The sequence below is a fragment of the Rutidosis leptorrhynchoides genome, chromosome 9 (assembly GCF_046630445.1).
Source record: "Rutidosis leptorrhynchoides isolate AG116_Rl617_1_P2 chromosome 9, CSIRO_AGI_Rlap_v1, whole genome shotgun sequence".
Classification (NCBI taxonomy): Eukaryota; Viridiplantae; Streptophyta; class Magnoliopsida; order Asterales; family Asteraceae; genus Rutidosis; species Rutidosis leptorrhynchoides.
This window is the reverse complement of record NC_092341.1, coordinates 262,578,412-262,599,338: the sequence shown is the minus strand read 5'-3', so window position 1 is coordinate 262,599,338 and position 20,927 is coordinate 262,578,412.

Here is a 20,927-nt window from a genome sequence, read left to right as displayed (position 1 = left end):
TTCTCAAATTATAGTGTTGGTGAAATACTTCGTGGTAATGCTCCGGTCTCAATGTCGGTCGTTGGGAAAAAGATTTGGCAAACGATCGAGTGGACTTGTGGGTATTATATATGGAAAAAACGAAACAACAAAGTATTCCGTGATAAAACTTGGACAACTCCAATTTCGTTGAATGAAATCCAAATAAAATCCTTCGAGTGGATCTCTCAAAGATCGAAAGGAAGGAAATTAGATTGGCTAATGTGGTTGAGCGACCCCAATGTTTACCTTCATTCCTTGTAATCCATGTAAATCGTTTTAAAATTTGGTTTTCATACTCGCGAACCTATGTCTCACTGTTGTTTTCTGTTTGTAATTCTGGAGGAATGGCCTGCCATCTCCAAACTGTGTAACTCTATTTGTGAGTAATATCATAGCCTTGCATTTCAAAAAAAAAAAAAAATATATATATATATATATATGCTAATACAAAATTCACACAACCATGGTTAACCAATCGTACAAGGGAACGGTACTCGCTAAAGACCGTCGGAGTTCATAACATCCATTAGTGTACATACGCCGCGTAATCACTAATCCCCCAGGTGATGTCTTAAACACCGCGACAATCTCACCCCCATGACAATGTGGTGTCTTGAACACCGCGACAATTCCACATGTCAATCAAACCAATGAGTGGTGTCTTGAACACCGCGACAAACCACTCCCATGACAATGTGTTGTCTTAAACACCGCGACTATTTCACGTGTCAATCAAATCAATGAGTGGTGTCTTGAACACCGCGACAATTCCACTCGTTACATAGAATGTGGTGTCTTGAACACCGCGACAATTCCACATTCCATGCTACACAAATAAATACATTATATACGTACACGCATAATTATTCCACTCGCCTTACACGTCGGTGATGATTAAACACTTCCGTACGCTTCAAAGCAAAGTACCTAATACATTAAGTACATATATCAATTATTCAATCAAGTTGGTCAACCAACTTATTCGCCATACAAGTGCCATTTGGCCCATGGTACAAATGTGACTCATTTGCACCATTAACTCTAACACTAGGTCGGGATTATGTCAAACCCTTACCAATAATTCGATTGTGGTCTTAATACACCTTTTAACACAAGGTTATCTCATTTTCGCACCCATTAACCCACTTAAGTCGTCAAGGACTCATTTGACCCATTTCAAGGTTAACACACTCATTTGGGTCACTATCATACCCACTTACACCCATTCACTTTAAACACTAAGTGTGCTAGTGATTTACTAACATTTAAGACCCACATACACAATTTAACATTTCAAAACCCTAGGTTAGTCATCTTTGAGTCCTCATGACCCAAACTTACCCAAAACCCCCCAAAACACTAACAATTGGGTTTTATGTTCATCACTAACCTAAACCCTAACCCTTAAACAATTAAACAAGGAAATCAAGGTTAAGACTTACCACTACAATCAAAATGTAGCTATAGACTAGATGAACAACTTTAGAACTCGCACTTAGACCCGATTCGACCTTCTTCTTCCTTGATTTGAGCTCTCTCACTCTAGAAACCCTTTCTCTCTCTAAATTGATTTGGAAGAGGTGTGGTGGTTGAAGATGGAGTAAATGGTGCTCCAAAAACTGATCTAGGGCCTTAAATTCGTCCACAAAGTAAAATTACCAAAATACCCATTTGTAATATTTAAAAACAAAACAGTTGGCTCGCCAGTTCATCTGGACGGTGTCCAGAATACTGGACGCCGTCTAGCCCTTCAATAAAGGACGGAGTCGCACCATTTGGACAGCGACCCAACCTTATGTGAAAATAGGATCTTACAGTCTGTCCAGGTCTATAAATTGCAACGAATTTCGACGAGTTTTACACACATATATATCCATCTGATATCACACTCTCTCAATTATATATTTATATTTATATTTATATAATTATAATTTTAAGTTAATAATAATAAGGTTATTATAGCAAATGTTTTAGGGTTTGTAAGTCGAAACTCTGTTAGTGTAACATTACGCGATTAATACTCATTGTAAGTTATGTTCAACCTTTTTAAATTAATGTCTTGTAGCTAAGTTATTATTATGCTTATTTAAGCCAAAGTAATCGTGATGTTGGATTAAATATTAAAGACGGGGTTATTGGGGTTTGGACAAAATACCGACACTTGTGGAAAATGGACTATGGGCTATTAATGGGCTTTATATTTAATTAACTAAATGATATCTTGTTAATTTAATATAGAGATTACAACTTGACGTATTTATATATAACCACATACGCTTGACTGGGTACGGTGGGCGGGATATCTATAAATACTAATAATTGTTCATTTAACCGGACATGAGGATGGATTAATAGTCAATGGACTCATTAAAACAGGGGTGGATTACATACAAGGGTAATTGGTGTAATTGTTAACAAAGTATTAAAACCTTGGATTACACGCAGTCGATAACCTGGTGTAATTATTAACAAAGTATTAAAACCTTGTTACAGTTTGAATCCCTAATTAGTTGGTATATTTGACTTCGGGTATAAGGTTAATTTGACGAGCATTTTATAATTATGACCGATGAACTATTATGGGCAAAAACCAGATAGGTTTCAAATAAATCCAGAACAAAGGACAATTAACCCAGGGTAATAAATTAAAATCAAAACGTCAAACATCATGATTACGGAAGTTTAAATAAGCATAATTATTTTATTTTCATATTTCCTCATACTTTTAATTACATTTTATTTATTGTCATTTTAATTATTGTCATTTATATTTACGTTTGACATAAAATCGACAAACCGGTCATTAAACGGTAAACCCCCTTTTATATATTATTACTATTACTATAAATAATTATATATTTATTTGTACAAATATAGTTGTTTAAAATATAGTGTAAAATAAGTCGTCTCCCTGTGGAACGAACCGGACTTACTAAAAACTATACTACTCTACGATTAGGTACACTGCCTATAGTGTTGTAGCAAGGTTTAGGTATATCCCATCCGTAAATAAATAAATAAAACATGTGTAATTTGTATCGTATTTCGTAATAAAAATATATAGTATTTCGTATACCTCCGTTGCATCACCACGGCTCAACCGGGAAGAAGGATTGCGTTATTTTCCTTCGGTCCATAAATGCAAGAATCGTACCCCCCGATTTTTTCCCTAGCCCTAGTGGTTACTCCCGTGACCTTCCCCTCCACACCAATTATGAGTTTTGTTTTACCTAATCACATAATCAACCAGACCCACCTAAATCTAAGAAATTTCCTCTAGACAGAATAAGGCATCGACCGATATCGACTCATCCCCATCTTTAAGGAAGAGATCGGTGATCGACGCCCAAGGATCGGACCGAATGAATGAGGCATGAGTTGTAAGGAATTCTTGTAGTTCAGTCCGCCGAGTGGATGTTAGTCGGGGCTTCATCCTCGAGTCTTGTCATAAATAAACTAATCTAATAGAAAGTCAAGAGGCTCAACACCCCCGAACAACCTAGATCTGATTCACTTTTGCCCTTTTTTGGAATAGTTGAAAGTCCTCTTCTCCTGAGAATTCACCCGTTCCTTCAAACTGTTAGGCTCATATTTTCTGATATTTACGACTCCCTCTCGTCAGAGGATTCCGATTAATGTGGTTGTTCTCTGCCGAGTTCCTTCCTTCGTAGTCAAATTTGGTCCCCCCGTTATACTTTTGGTAGGACATGGTTCAGAGAAAAGCTTGTGGGTTTTCTCCAGCACAAGCGGTAGAAGCTAGTCACCAGAAGCGAACTTCTGGACCGGGAAGGAACGAGAATCACTTATTTTCAATCTCCCAACAGGCCAGCAAGCCATTCCTAGTGAATTATCTCACCCGAAAGTCAGTCAAACAAATTATACCAAACAAAATTCAGCGCACCATTTTTCTTCCCCATGCTCCAAGCACACACGTCGGACAAATATGGGTGAGCACGCCACTGTCATACAAATGTCGGAGGCGTGTTGGGTTAAATTGATTGAGTACGCCACCGTTAATCAAGGCCTAATATGAAAACTTATGGTGCATGAAAAATGACAATGCATCGTAATATGGTGAAATTATGTGTGATATAACTCATGCACATTATACAACGCACTACAGTAAATAATGTCTTTAGCGGCGCTAAAAAGCGACTCTTTAAGTCACGAAAAGCGCTGCTTATGGTCTTTTGCGGCGATTTTGCGGCTTTTTTTCGCAGCTTTATCTTTGCCGCTTTTAATATTTTGCTGAGCTTTTAACGGCGCTTTCTGTGCGGTCCACAATTTTTTTATTAAAAGGTAAAAGAAATCAAATTATTATTTAGCGGCGTAAATTTGTGACGCAACAAGCGCCGCAATTGATTTTATATAAATAATTCTTCATCCGTCTCATCTTGATAGTCCAGTATTCTTTTTTGTGCTGTCCCAATTTAATAGTCAACATTCATAAATAGATAAGAATAATAAGGTAAATTTCCTTTATGCCCTTAACTTTTACATATAAGACAAAAAAAATAGGTAAAAAGTAATGGGTAAAAATTTAAAGTAAAGAAAAAGTACATGTGACAATCACTTTTTCTTAAACTGTGTGTTTTTTGTGTGTAGACTATTAATATGAGACGAAGGGAGTATTAATTGAAAATCAATTATTTGTGACGATCAATAGTGGTAAAAATCGCCACTTTTGATGTTAATGATTATATATATATATATATATATATATATATATATATATATATATATATATATATATATATATATATATATATATATATAAGCAGACATTTACCATGGCGCTAAATTTTGGCTCACATAACGCCGCTAAAAGTTAAAAAAAAATGTGGGAGGAACTTGCCGTGTTTGCCACTGCCATCACAGAAATTCCTGGCTTTCATCCCTCAAAACCATAACCTATTTAACAACATTTTTAGAACCACAATATAAACATGAAAATAACATCAACAAAAACTGTAAACCATTAAATAAATGTTAAGTGTTAACAACATGCAAATTAAGTTTAAAAACATAACACTAATTGTTTGAAACATTCAATGGCCACAAAGATTTTCAATTTTCAGTTTTCATCTTCCCCTCGTTGTCATCTTCCTCCCTGTCACTATCTTCTAGCACAATTGGTTTTTCCCTATTAATTTGTATAGTGTACAGTTGATTTATATATCCTCTTTTGTATTTTAGCTTCTACATGATCTAACATTTCATCAACCTGCAATTGAGTGTACACTGGTCTGTTCGGTTGGCACTTTTGAGTGGAGGAGGATGATCATGACGTATTCGAAGTGAAAATTTTTGAGCCAATGCCACACAGCCAACCATGTCATAGACCCAATACCAATGGCGATTCTAGGATCAAAATCCAACGGGGTCCCAAAAGTTTATTTGATAACTTTCTTACACAAAATATTGAATGTGTCGGGTCAAATCAGATCGTGTCGCGCCCAAAACATAAAATTGAATAGTACTCACAAAATATAAGGTTGTTTAGCAATTAATGGCACATGCAGTATGAATTTTAAAGTAGCAATGACCTATACAGTAGCAATTTTAAAATATTATTTTAGCCAATGACATATACAATAGCAATTTTACAGTGGCAATTTTAAATTGCAATTTTATAACCTATTATCAATATGAATCGCATAACATTAACATTAACTCTAAGATTGCAGTTTCTCCTTACTTTTTAAAAAAGAATAAGTTAGGTAGTTATGAGTGATGAAATTAGGGACTCATATACAATAACTATTACAAATATATATACCGTTACACATACATCTTACTTGCAACCATATAATGCATTCACCATGAGTATTCACAATAAAACATGTATATCTCAACATAAATATTACACGTAATATGTCATAATATATGTTTGATAGTAAATTTAACAAATATTGTTCATTCTTAAACAAACATTACATATTCTAATGGAAGAATTGTAAATTATGTCATGTTATATTACGCTTTTATTTTCAATATATATTTGAAAATATTGTAAGATTTCTTAAATATCTAATGAATATCCATTAATCTGCTTAATCTACTAAATATGGATATAGATTGATGAACTAAATTTAAATGGATATGTATATGGATAAACAAAAACTAAATGAATATGGATATGGATATGGCTTCACGCCCTCACCCGATCCATATCATATCCATTGACATCCCTAGGATGAAAGATTATAGATAGACCCGTAAAAAAAAATGTGATGTAGAAAGAAGTAAAAAAGAATTAGAATTGGAATTGGACAAAAGTTTGTTTATTTTTATATCTAATATATTCAATGGCTTATACTATAAAAATAATATCATATGTGGGTTAATTTCAAACACTTTATTAGTCCAAACTATTAAACTATAATATCTAAAAATTTATGGGGTCCCATTATTATATTTAGTGGTGTCCTATACGTAAAAAATGATAAATTTATGATAAATTTCGAAAAACTATTGGTGTCACGGGACCCCACTTCGCTTCACCTAAAGTCGCCACTGCCCAATACCCATTCAAAAAATTCAATTTCAGCAAGGGGGTTTTCCACATCCCGTTGTTGGCGGGATTTTTTAACGTTTGGCGGGAATATTTTTCTTCCGGAGGGAAAAAAATTAAAAGATAAAAAGAAAAAGAAAATATATTAAGCAGCGACTTTGGGGGCTGCAAAAGAGTTGACATGTTTTTTGTCATACGCTTTTTTATTAAAATGTAAAATATAATCACTAATCGAATGTGGCACTTTTTTGGCGCCAGAAAAAGCGCCATAAAGATAATCTTTAACCAAAACTGGGTGGACGTTGAAATTTGTATCGTTTAGCGACACAATTTTTCTAGTAGTGAACACGTAGAGCCAGAGGCGAAGCCAGGATTCACGTATAGAGGATGCATTTTACAAAAATATCAACATAAAATTTTCATATATTACATCGTCACTATGAGATATTTAAGGGATTTCATGTTTATTATTTGGGGATATTGACAACTAATACACAATTTTTAACACACTATAATTCGCTTATTTGAAAAGTTGGGGGATGCAAAGCATTCACATGTATCCCCTGTCTCCGCTGTAGAGCTATACGGATGATTAGTTGCCATTTGACAGCTAGCTTATGACAATGTGCATGTGCCAAATCCTAGTTAATTATGTTGCAAAAGACCATATTCATGTCAATATAGTTCTTTAAAATTGGCCAAATATACAATGTGCGTTACCAAGTAGTAATGTTATGTACTAACTACTACTCAACATTTATACAATTAAAATTTTGGTGTTTTTCCGGTTCAATTATTAGTTTACTCAGTTTATTCGTACAGTTACCCGATTTTATAACCTATGGAGGTAATGTAACAGACCGAAACTCGGGCTAGTTGTAAGTTGTCTATTTATGCCTTTAGGGTTTGTGCTTAGTCTTAAGTGCTTTTTATTTTAATTATTTTATTAGTATTTTAATATAATTGTGTTGTGACCAGTTTGTGACAAGGGTCCCAGAACAGGTTTGTTTATTTTATTTGGACCTCGTTTGGGTTACCTAATCTTGTGCGAAAGATATCAGATAACTGGTAAATACCCGTGTGTTGTGGGGTATGAGGTTTTAACCCCAAATTAAGTGTGAGACCATCTAATTTCCTCTCAATTGCTCCTGAACCTTCCTCTCACTCACTCTCACCTAACTTCACCTCCTTCAAACAACCCTAAATCATTTGATCTCGAATTAAAGCTTGATTTTGGTGTCAAATCGTTCCTTATGTTGTTGTGATTCTAACAAGGTAAAGTTTATCTGATTTCGTGATCAAATCAGTGTCAAAATGGGTGTTTTAGTCAAGTTTTATGAAAGTGGGTTTTGATGCCCAAATTGGTTCAATTTGTTGTTGTTTGTTCATAAAAGTTGTGGGTTTATGTTTCTAAATATTTAGTGTAAAAGATGTAACCAGTTTTGAGGTCAAAAACGTGTTCAAAGTTGAGATTTGGTGATTTTGGGTTGAAACCCGTCACTTTGCTGCTGTTGCAGCTGATAAACTACCTTCGGCCGATGGTCGTTGACCATCGACCGATGGTGAGGACGATCGGCCGATGGACGAGACCATCGACCGATGGTGTATGATTTCTGACCAGCGGATGTAATTTTGACGATCGACCGATTGGGGGAGACCATCGACCGATGGTGTGTTGACGATCGGCCGATGGATGGGACCATCGACCGATGGTCTTAGACAGTGAAAATTTTACTAAGTGTTAATTTATAGCCGTTATGCTGTCCGTGTATTTTTAAGATTTTCAGGATGTAAATTTTGAAAGTGCATAAGTATTAAGCATGAAAATTTTAGCGGACGCATTTTTTACAAATTTGCTATAATTCGCTGTCAGTGTGTCTAATCTTGATGGGAACACTATTCTAACTTGGTTTTTGCTGTTCTCAGGAGAAAAGGACAAGGAGGAAGCTCAGAAATAATAACTGAGCAGTTGCTGGTAATTGGTGAGTGGGTCTATCTACGGATAGAGTTTAAGTAGCATATCATGCTACTGTGGTTGACTCTTTTACCATGCATAGTGTAGGAATTGCCATGATAGAATAATACCGTTTGCCTGATGTTGTATGTGAATTATGTGTACACTGCGTGAATGGCACCAGTCGGGCCTAGGGAGACTGGGGACTCGAGACCGTGCCTGGGAGAGGTTAGAGTCCGTATGAGGTCAACCGTGCCTAGGGGAGGTTGGGTCTATAGGCTACTAATGGTGGAGTATAGTGTGAATGATGCATCCCCTGCATCTGGATAACTATACTGTTAATTGAGTAGCAGGGACTATCGGTAGACTCAGGCCCGATCAGCTGGGAGTCGTGTGCTCGTACAAGTCGCCGATCCTCGTATTGTCTTATTGTATGCTAGTTGGTAGTTAGCAGGTATTGTTGATGTATATAGCTTGTGTGTGGCTTAAGTTATATCTGTTAGATAGATTCCATTCACATAGCGGTGCGCTAATCCCCCACATGTTTCCCCCTTTGCAGGTTTAGGTACTGCTAGTCGGGATGGGTATGGATGCAGAAGACATGTTTGACAACCCAACTCTGATGTGAACTTTTGTATAAATAATGTTTTGTAATAACGTAACACCGTTGTGTAAACTTAAACTTAATTACTCAGATTAATGTAATGACGCGACTTATAGTGTGTTTGTTAATAAAGTCTTCCGCTGTGTGTTAAAAAAAAAAATGGCCGGTGTTACAGGTAAAACCGAAAAAGTGAAAGAAAACTTGATTCAAATTTCTAAACTGAATCCGAAATCAAACTCGGTCCCGTTCCATTAAAACTAAAGAACATAAAAGTCACATATTAAACAAGATATTTAATATTTATATGGGAAATGCTAATTACAACCCTTAGAGTTGTCATTAACAAGTTTTTAATGCAAAAATAGTGGTATAGTGATCTAGTGAAGTTGTCACAATACACACCTTGCCATTACCTTTTTTGTCATCAATTTCAGAGTCTTTAAACAAAATCTTACCAAAATGAAATGCAACCTTATTGAAAGCGTCATAGTGCCAGGCTATAGCCAGTAACCCGATAATTTCAATCCAAATAGCTCTTTCTTTAATGGAGAACGATTCAGAGTAGGGGCAGATAACAGATAATGAGTTACGAACAAGAAGATTTTTCTTGAAGTTATCGCCAGATTGTATGTTGGGAAATTCGATCCACACCCAAGACCCTCCCATATATTGCACCATAAGGGAATCAAAACCTTCTTCGTGCCACATGCGGTTAAGAAAAGGAATCTGAGATGGTATAGTAGCTTTGCCGAATAGTATAAGATTTGTGCTCTCCAACAAAAGCAATTCATCATCTTCAATGGAGATTTTCTTCATAGGTGATTTAACCGGGGTAGATACACGAGATGCATCTACCATAGAAGCATAAGTTTGTCCATTCACAGACGTTTTAATATTAGACGGTTTAGGGATATTATTATTATTATGATTCTGGAAACCGTTCTTAATTTTTGAGTTCCTAGTTTCAGATTTACCAAACTTGGCCAGTGCCGCATACACATAAAAGTTACCCGCCCAAGTTGAAGAGATCGAAGTTCAAGGGTTTTAATCGAAGTAACATTAATAAATTTGACAAACGCAAATCTGCGGCCGTTCTTTGTGAGTTTTCAGTTGGTATCAGAGCAGTGGTCTTAGCGAACCAGGTCTTGCATTAGTGTGTCTAACTGATAGTTGTTAGGATGCATTAGTAAGTCTGGACTTCGACCTTGTCTGCATGTCAAAAGTTTTGCTTATCATTTTGTGTCGAAAATCATCTGCTTATCATCCTTAGGAAATTAACTGATTATCATTCTTAGTCTAGACATGTCTTACTGCCTCTATTGCATAGACATTGTATAGATAAATTCATATCTTAGCGTATCTGTTATTGTTACCTTTGCCTAACAGCTTCCGTAGATTCTTCCGTAACTTATGAGATTTTAGTATTATATATACATATGTAAAATTATGTATTGCAGGGTACTAATCTACATCCTATAATCTATTTCTTATCGAAAATACTTCATCTGATCGTACGAGATGAATCTCTCAACCAGTTCGAGTCCCTAAGAATTCGATAGCTATTCCGATAGTTATTCCGACAGCTATTCCGATATGGATTTCCACTCGAGCTCCGAAAGTAGTGTAACCGGAATGAATCAACCAGTTAGCCATCATTTATTCTAGATGAATTGGAGACGGGTTCGTAGTCGACTTAATCAATGGAGATGCGAAGAAGGCGATCTTTTCCACCAACCAAATTGCCCTCTTGACGAATAACCCGAAGCACTTACCGGTGAATCAATCCGAAACACCATTTTCACCCTCATTTCCAGAGTAGCTCGACATGATTATATTCTATCCACAATTCTAAATCTTATTCATCCGCTCATACCGACCGACAATCATCCCGAAATAATAGAAGAAGTCAACGAACTTCGCGCTCGGGTAATCAATTTGGAGAATATGGTGCAAAATTTACCAGCTTCAGCAACATCACTGGCATCAACAGTACCATCAGTAACAGCACCAGTACAATCAACATCACACACCTCAACATCTCATTATGTATCTCGAGCATAATCATCAATCTGCGAATCATTCTACATCATTTATCTTCGTTCGACATGGCGATTATGTAATCTCTAATATTTTAGATTATATATTCTTGTTCTAACGGTAAATCAAATGAGTTTAATATCATATTGCCTCATTAAATCCATGATTACATCTGAAGAAAATATATATGTATATATATATTTTCATAAAGGTTGTAACTAAAAATTCTTTCGTACAAACTGTTAATGATGAAAATATTTTAACGGGTAGGTAATACCCAAGGAATATTTAGATTTCACATTAATAAGTTACACTGTACATTCTTTCAAATTTGATTCAACAGTCAATTACTATCCTACTTACATCCACAGATATACGAATCCATTCACCGCAGAATAACTATTTTCATCCAATTTCATATTTGGATTTTGATTTATCAGAATCCAACAAGTGGCATAATGAAGAAAACATTGGACAAAAATAAAATTTATTAGAAACAAACGAATTAACTATGAGAAATTTTGTTAAGAAGTCACGCTAACGAAATCCTAGCTAACTGTTCCTAGATAGCTGTTAATTCCGTATTATATTTTAATTATCGCAATTTAATTATCCCAATTTATATTCTCACAATTTAATTTATCGTCATCTAATTCCTATTATTTATTTTACGCACTTTATTTATTGTCATTTAAATACTGTTATTTGCGCATTTAAATATCGGGACATGTATACAAGGTTTTGACATATCATATCGACGCATCTATATATATTATTTGGAGTAACCATAGACACTCTATATGCAGTAATGCTGGAGTTAGCTATACAGGGTTGAGGTTGATTCTATAATAATATATATAGTTTGAGTTGTGATCGAGTCTGAGACATGTACATGGGTCGCGATACGTATTAATTAATTCAAATATTGTATATTAAACTATATATGAATTATTGAGTTAGTGACTGTGGACTGCTAACTGTGAACTACCAAGATTGGACAATTAAAATGAATTAAAATATTGATTATAACATATGAAACTAAATATTTCTTCAAGTTTGCCACTTGATTTCATCCTAAACCTCATTTGTATCTTGACAATTACAATATGCGCTCAAACTTTCATGATTCTTGAAAACACCCCAATCGAGAGGAGGAACTAACCACATTTTATCTACGGAAGAAAAGATTGATGCATATAGTTATGCACCTGTAAACACTCGGAACCTGGATAAATGCTTAACACGTATCTGTGCTAGCTTCTTTGGCATTTATTACCAAAAACAACTTTTCAATTCCTTTTTCAAAGTAGCAAATTTTGTCACAGCTCCAACAAGTCAACTTCGACTTTTCGTTCGAAACAACCTTATTATCACTTTGAATTATATGTATGCTCTTTTATTGTTACCAGAGAACCTTTTATATTCCATCATATTACCAGCAGACGTAGCAGCAACCTCGTTGCTCCTTGGATTAAATCTCTCCGACAAATCACTATAGTTATCTATTGAAGTCTCATCATGTACTCATCCGCATCTTGTAACAAGAATTGCCATATCAATTACCGGGAATCAGTAAATCTGTATTGTGAGTCTCGCAACGTTTCCACATCAACAGTTATATGTATAACATTTAACTCTTAGAATTATGATCTTTCATTCTGAAATTCTAAAAAGCACTCAGCCTACAAATCAATACTCTAAATGTTGAAAAAGCTGAATGAAGTAGCAGAAACTGTAGACAACCGTAAACGACCTTAATCATCGGAAGTTTGATGATAAAGAATAGTATGTTGGAAAGGTTCAGAAAAGTTGGAACTGGAAAACGGATGGAGCTAACCACGAAGGAGACCAAGGACAAATACAAGGACCATACCCTATATTCAAAGAATCCAGGTAATCCTGGATCCGATGAAATCTTTAGAGAATATCCTGCTCCGAAGTCATGTTAAAATCTTGCGAAAAAATTTTCCTCATCAATCTTCTAACTTAGAAATTTCCAAAAATATCATCATAAATATCTTCGATATTTCTGAGGATATTTTCATAAATATTTTCGTCCGAAATTATATACCTCTTTGTACTATCTGTATTACATCATATTGAAAACTGTTTTAGTTTTCAATATTCTGTAACATCTAAATATAAATTATGAATGAATTCTGGAGAAGTGTTGGAAATTGAAGCATGAGTTAGTATAATATAATGACACTTGATCAACGTGATTATATTACAGTAAGTCATGCTGAGTTTCTAATGGGATATGATGATTCACAGACTCTAACGTCATCATGTGCCATGTTACACGACTCTTGTATTCTATTTAAACCTCTAAAATATCAAGAAAATATTTCTTGATGATTCGGTCTTTTCCAAGGTATTCTGGTAATTTAACAAATCAAGATCGTGCCATTACCATTCCCTTCTTAGAACATTAACAATGTTCATTCTAAAACTTATATCTGCGAATTCTGGACCATTACAAGAGATGCCCAATCGCAAGAAGAAGAAACGAAGGGACAAATCTCCGAAATAGAAATTGGAGTATAAATCGCAGCAAATAGGAGGGAGTATTAAATGTGGATGACAATGATTATAGGAAACAGAAATAGGGACATTAAAATAAAAGGGGAGATATAAAGCCCGATAACAACGCATAAATTACAAACCGTGAATATCAATGTTTATAGCAACATAAAGACACGGGAGGATTAAAAGAACTATAACCCCAAGGGCAAAGTAGAAATAAGCAGATTCCTCCGGTGGAAGTTGAAAAAGGAGAATGATGGTTGTGATAGTAAGGATAAGAACAAGGATCAGAACTGGATTTAGCATTTTCATAAACTTTTGAATTTGGGAATTTAGTATAGGAATGGTAAAAGTAACGGAATGGAAGAAGTTAATTTATAGTGAAATATCTGATAGAAAAATCGAGGCAGATCACCGTATTTAATTATAGAGATCTTAATCTCTTTATTCGCCGAAGAATCAAATCTTATAGATTTTATAGATTTTTTTAAATCCCTTGAATTCCGGAATTCAATCGAGACAACGTCAAAAGTTAAGACGAACCTTATTTCCCCAAATCCAACCATGACTAGTGAAGAATTATGATGAAACTTGTCTATCTCATTTCACTATTAAGTGATAGCTTCACTCGTACTCTTCGAGTAATCAAAATAGTTTATTTTTATTACTCAATAGTAATAAAACTCTATTTTTTCAGCTTATATGAGTCATGAAAATATTTTTATTGTTAGCCATGACCACCTCACTCAAATTTCGGGACGAAATTTCTTTAACGGGTAGGTACTGTGACGACCCGGAAATTTCTGATCAAATTTAAACTTTAACCTTTATATGTTTCCGACACGATAAGCAAAGTCTGTAATATTGAAATCTCAAAAACTTTGAAACTGTGTTCATGTATTCATTTACCTTTCGACTGCTCTCGGCGATTCAAGAACAATTAAATTGTAAATAGATATGTGTGCATGTATATATAAATAATAATTCGAAATATAATTTGAAGTATTAGATGTTTTTTTTTTTTTTTTTTTTTTTTTTTTTTTTTTTTACGAGGAACCCCACTATGGGCCAGAGCACATTGGCCCCCCCACCGCAGGTAAACCCCGGGTAAACGGCAAGCCAGCCCTCCACCGCTACCAGGTAAGGCATTCTCCAGTTTGGTCATTAAATGCGGGCACCCCTTAGGATTGAACCCGAGACCTCCCCTTCACTGAAAGTGCTGGTGGCCACCCAGGCTAGGCCTGGATGGTTAAGTATTAGATGTTGTTGTTATTAAAAATTAATAAAATAAAAATAGGATATTATAATAATTATTTTTTAAAATCTATCTCTATATATAAATAAGTTATATTAAATATAAATATTAAATGATTGTAATACTCGTTTGATGTACCGATTAATATTAAATAAGTTAAATTCAAACTTATATTATTTTAAAATTAAACGAAGATCCGAAAATAAGTTATATAAATTATAACTTTATTATATATATATATATATATATATATATATATATATATATATATATATATATATATATATATATATATATATATATATATATATATATTTGTTAAGTTTCAACACTTATTATATTTTACTTGGGGTTGGGAGCTAATGATTAATTTAATTTTTAACTAATAATTTTAAACAGTTAATGACTGAATTCTTATACAATAATGACTAAAATAAATAGATATAATTAATGTAAAATTTTGGAATTTTCTGAGAACCATTATTCGCCACTGTTTAACAACGGAATACGAAATTTAGTCCGTGATAGATGACGGCTAAATAACTTACACGTTTCAAATTCTTTCTTCTCTGATTATTATTATTAATATTATATATTATATATATTCCTGTTCTAAAATGATCCGTGATTGAATCCATCTATCATTGCATATGATCACTGTGGGTTTGTTGAATTCTTATAATTTTATTATTATTATTATTATTATTATTATTATTATTATTATTATTATTATTATTATTATTATTATTATTATTATTATTATTATTTATTTATTTATTAATATTATTATATTATATATAATTCTAATCTAAATTGATACCCGCGATTTGAGTTCGTAAAAGATGTTACTGTTTTAAATTGATACTTGATTGATATGTGTTGGTTGAAATATGAACTACTTTTTGTTATCCATCTTATTCTATCCCTATCTATCTTATTACAATATTACTATATTCATATATACACATAGATACATATGGATAATCAAACACCCTCACAAACATTTGTAACTCCTATGTTTCTGTTTCTTTTCCTTTCGAACAAAAACCGTCCAAACATACCACATCAACTACCATCGCCACCCTCTTCACCTTCATGAGCCACCACCGATTACCACTACCACCCTACAATCACCACCACTAATCACATTTAACACCCATCATCACCATTAATCAATTCTTTGTTTTGACCTGAGTTAACCATCAACCACCCTTGAACCACCATAACCGAAGCACCACTTTTCGAACCAACCATTCACCAATGCTTCTTCGTGAACACTACATCACCACCACTTTAACATAACCCACGTGGACTTGCTACGAGTATCCATTCCTACTTCGGTAACAATGTAAAACAATGCCTGCAAACCAATCACTATATGTTTTATTGCAACCGGTCGACAACCAACGTCTCCACCTCCCTCAATATATCTCTTCTCTTATAAATCGTAAACCATCAACACAACCCATTTAAATTGCTTCTGTACTCGTGCAACCTGCAACATTCTTCGAATGGATGCTATTATTGATCAACTCGCTGTTACTATGAGAACTACCACAACTATCATAAAATCACCACTTTTTCTCTCTTTTTCTTTTTGTTTCTGTCAAACGACAAACCACCATCAAAACATCACCCATGGTAATCTACTGCTACTAGTCCTTTTTGTTTCGATTTCTATTTCTATTCAAAGACTGCCCAACATCGAACCAATTTTGCTGCAGCTACATCTGCAAATGGGATTATGTTTCTGTGGGGTTTAAACGAGTAAAGATGATAGAGAAAAGAGAATAATGAAGGTTGATTGCACGTTTCCTTTTTCTTTTTCTTTTGGTAGACAACCCATAACCAAGATAACCCCACTTAATAAAGAATGCACACTAGTTGCTTCAATATGGAAAACATAATAAAGAAAAAGGTAATCGAACTGTTAAAGAATTAGTGTTGGGCTTGATTTAGTAATTGGGTCGTGATGATGTTGTCTAATTGGGCTGCCATGTTCCCAGTTTTCTGTTTGGGCCGAGAGGATCCATCTCCTTGCTGTTGGGCTGCTGCTAAACCTTCTGTTGTGTTCTACTTCTATATAAAAACCACCAAGACCACTTCGTATTCCCTATTATGCTATACGTTTTCATTCCACTGCAGTTTCTATTTTATTATCAATGATGAAGCGAAAATCTTGATAAGGATATTATGACAAGGCTACGATGATTAAGATAGTGATAAGTGATGTTATGATTATGATGATAGATTAAGTTAATGATGATTATGACGAATATTAGGATTGATTTGATTAAGATGATAGTTAGATAATGATAAATGTGATTTTATGTGATGTTTAATGATGATATAGATATAGATAATAAGATAAGATGATGATAATTATGGCGACATGATCATGGTGATAATGAAGTATGATGAAGAAGAACCGAAGTAATTGGATCTTCAGAGATCGATGCAATTATGTATTGGGTTTAGTTAATTGGGTTGTAAATTGAACAGATAAATGATGAGTTAAAAGAAATTAGTTACCTTACAATTCAGAAAGAATCTGATGGTTCAGTGGCTTGGAGTGTGTTAGTTTAAACAAGAGGTCTAGGGTTCGATCTGGGGTTGTAGCATTTTTTTTTTAAAATAGAAGAAGCTGAAGAAACAATCAGATATCCTTGTTATATACTTTAATCAGTGGATTTAAAACAGAAAAGCAATAAGCACAATCAGATATCCTTGTTATATACTTTAATCAGTGGATTTAAAACAGAAAAGCAATAAGCAGACCAGTGGTTAGTAGTGCTAGTGTTAAGTGAGAGGTCTCAAGTTTGAGCCTAGGCTTTGGCGTATATTTTTTTAACCTTGTTACTATAAGGTAGTGTTCTTATTTTTAGTTGTAGTATTATTATTATTATTGTTATTAATATTATTATTATTATCATATCATTATTAGGAATGTAAGTATTATTATTAACATTATTATTAGCTAAAATTTTCATTTTATTAGAAAAATCATTATTTTTATCATTATTATCTTTTCATTGAAATTATTATTATTACTAACATTACTTTTATTATTAGTAGCAATTAAACAGACCATTTTTCATTCTGACACAAACCTAGTTGAACAGGTTGACAAACTTATCTCAATGGGTTTAGCACTCGGTTATGATATGATGGGAAGTCAGGCGGATCTTAATCGTATGTTAGATAGAATGGGTGTGAAGAAACCCGTTTAATATGCATATTCTATCCATCAACATTGGAGGAGGGGTGTCGTACAAAAACAAACAATCTTGGATCCGTAAAATTTGTAACGATTTTCAAGTTAGTGTGTTAGGTATTCAAGAAACAAAACTTACCAAACTAGATTTATTTATTGTAAAATCTTTTTGGGGTAACACTTCTTTTGAGGTGGCTACTTCATGTGCTCGTGGTAGATCTGGGGGTCTCCTTACCGTTTGGGACCCGAATTGTTTCATCAAAAAACGTATTTTTTCCTTTGATCATGCTCTTATTGTGGAAGGTTGTAGGCCAACCAATCCTACTAGTTGTTTCTTAATTAATGTATACGCTCCTCAAGATCGTGTTAATAAAGCAAGGTTATGGTCAATGCTTACTGATTTCATGTCTCGCCATCAAGGTGAGTACATTCTTTTTGGTGATTTCAATGCGGTTAGGTGCGCTCAGGAAAGGCAAGGTTCTTCTTTTTGTGCTCTTACAGCTAGTGATTTTAATCAGTTTATCTCTTCGTGTGGCTTGGTTGATGTTTCGTTGAGAGCTCGGGCTTTTACTCGCTCTAGTAAATCGTGTGACAGTAGAGCAAAACTGGATCGTTTTCTTTTTTCGTGTTCGTTCATTGATTCGTGCCCAGATCTTATTGGTCGTGTTCTTCCCAACTTATGGTCAGATCATTGCCCGATTATTCTCTTTAATGAGAATGCGAACTACGGGTCATCCCCATTCAAATTATTCGCCTCATGGTTCTTGATAGAAGGTTTTGAAGATGTGGTTAGAAACGCTTGGATTGATCATTCTGCTTTGGCAGAGTATGAGAACTTAAACCCTTTCATTAAGTTTAAAAACAAACTTAAATTTGTTAAAGATAAGCTCAAGTCTTGGCACAAATATTTTTTGATTACTTGTAATCAAAATAAGAGAAATCTTTTATCTACTATTGACCAAATCGATGATCAGCTTGTTAATGGTGGAGATAACATTGAATTATCGGTGCAGCGTATTAATGCTTTAAAAGATCTTGCTTCAATCAACAAAATAGAAAGCATGAACCTGGCTCAGAAAAATAAGAAACTTTGGAATAGTTATGGTGATGAAAACTCCTCACTTTTCCACTCATCTATTAACAAGAAACGAAAAAAACTAGAAATCACCGGTGTGCTCGATAATGGCTCTTGGGTTTCTTCTCCAGATCTCGTCAAAAACACGTTTCTTAACTTTTTCAAAGAAAAATTCACAAATTTCAATACTGTGAAATTGAGCAGGTCGAGTTCTCATCTTCATCATATGTCAGATGAGATGTCGAATGGGATGGAGATTCCGTTCACTGAATTGGAAATTAGAAAAGCAGTTTGGGATTGTGGTGATGACAAAGCTCCCGGGCCAGATGGTTTCTCTTTCCGTTTTATCAAGTTCTTTTGGGACCTTGTAAAGGAAGATGTTTGTGCTTTCGTCCATAACTTTCATGCCTCAGGATACATTCCAAAAGGTTGTAACTCTTCTTTCTTTACTTTGATTCCCAAAATTGATAATCCGCTTTTTGCCAAAGATTATCGCCCCATTAGTCTCATTGGCATTCAATATAAAATTCTTTCTAAATTGCTTGCTAATCGGCTTTCGGTTGTAATTGGATCCATTATAAGCAAAGAACAATCTGCTTTCATCAAAGGTCGTCAAATCCTAGACGGTCCTTTGATGATCAATGAAATCATTGATTGGTGTAATAAGAAAAAGAAAAAGGCGATGCTCTTTAAAGTAGACTTTGAAAAGGCATTTGACTCGATAAGTTGGGATTTCTTGGTTACAATGCTTTCTAATCTTGGCTTTGGCCGTAGATGGATTTTATGGGTTAACGGATGTCTCAATTCCTCTTTTGCATCAGTTTTGGTTAACGGTAGTCCAACCGAGGAGTTTAAAATTGGTCGTGGTCTCCGACAAGGTGATCCTTTGTCTCCGTTTCTCTTTATTATTTGTATGGAAGGCCTTCATGTGGCGATGTTGGATGCTATTGATCAAAACTTGTTTAAATGCATTTCGGTGGGTAATATTGGAAGTGTAGTTAATATATCTCACTGTTTCTTCGCCGATGACGCTTTATTTATAGGAGAAATGGAGCGATGACAATATTCGGAACCTTATTTGTATCCTCAAATGTTTCTTTCTTGTGTCGGGTCTCCAGGTTAATATTCACAAATCCAATATTATGGGGATTGGCATTCCTTTGAACGAACGTAATAGAGCAGCTACTGCCTTCGGGTGCACTCCAGCCATTATACCTTTTACTTATCTTGGAATCCCGATTGGTGCCAACATGAGACGCATAGACAATTGGAATATGATAGTTAATAAAGTTGAAAAACTTTTAGCTAAATGGAAGGTGAATCTCATTTCATTTGGAGGGCGTTTAACGTTGATAAAATCGGTTCTAGGAGCTCTTGGGACTTACTTCCTTTCTATGTTCAAAGCACCTAAAGGGGTTATTAAGCGTCTAGAATCTCTCCGAGCTAACTTTCTTTGGGGTGGCTCTAAGGAAGATCGAAAAATCCATTGGGTTAAATGGAGTGAAATTCTTAAAAGTAAAGAAAAGGGGGGTCTCGGGGTTGTGAGCTTTGACTCTCTTAACAAAGCTCTCCTTTATAAATGGCGTTGGAGATATGTTACTTGTGGCGATTGGTTATGGGTCTCGGTTGTAGTGACCCGAAATTTTCCATGTTTATATATATTAATTGAGATTGATATTTACATGATTAAATGTTTCCAACATGTTAAGCAATCAAACTTGTTAAGA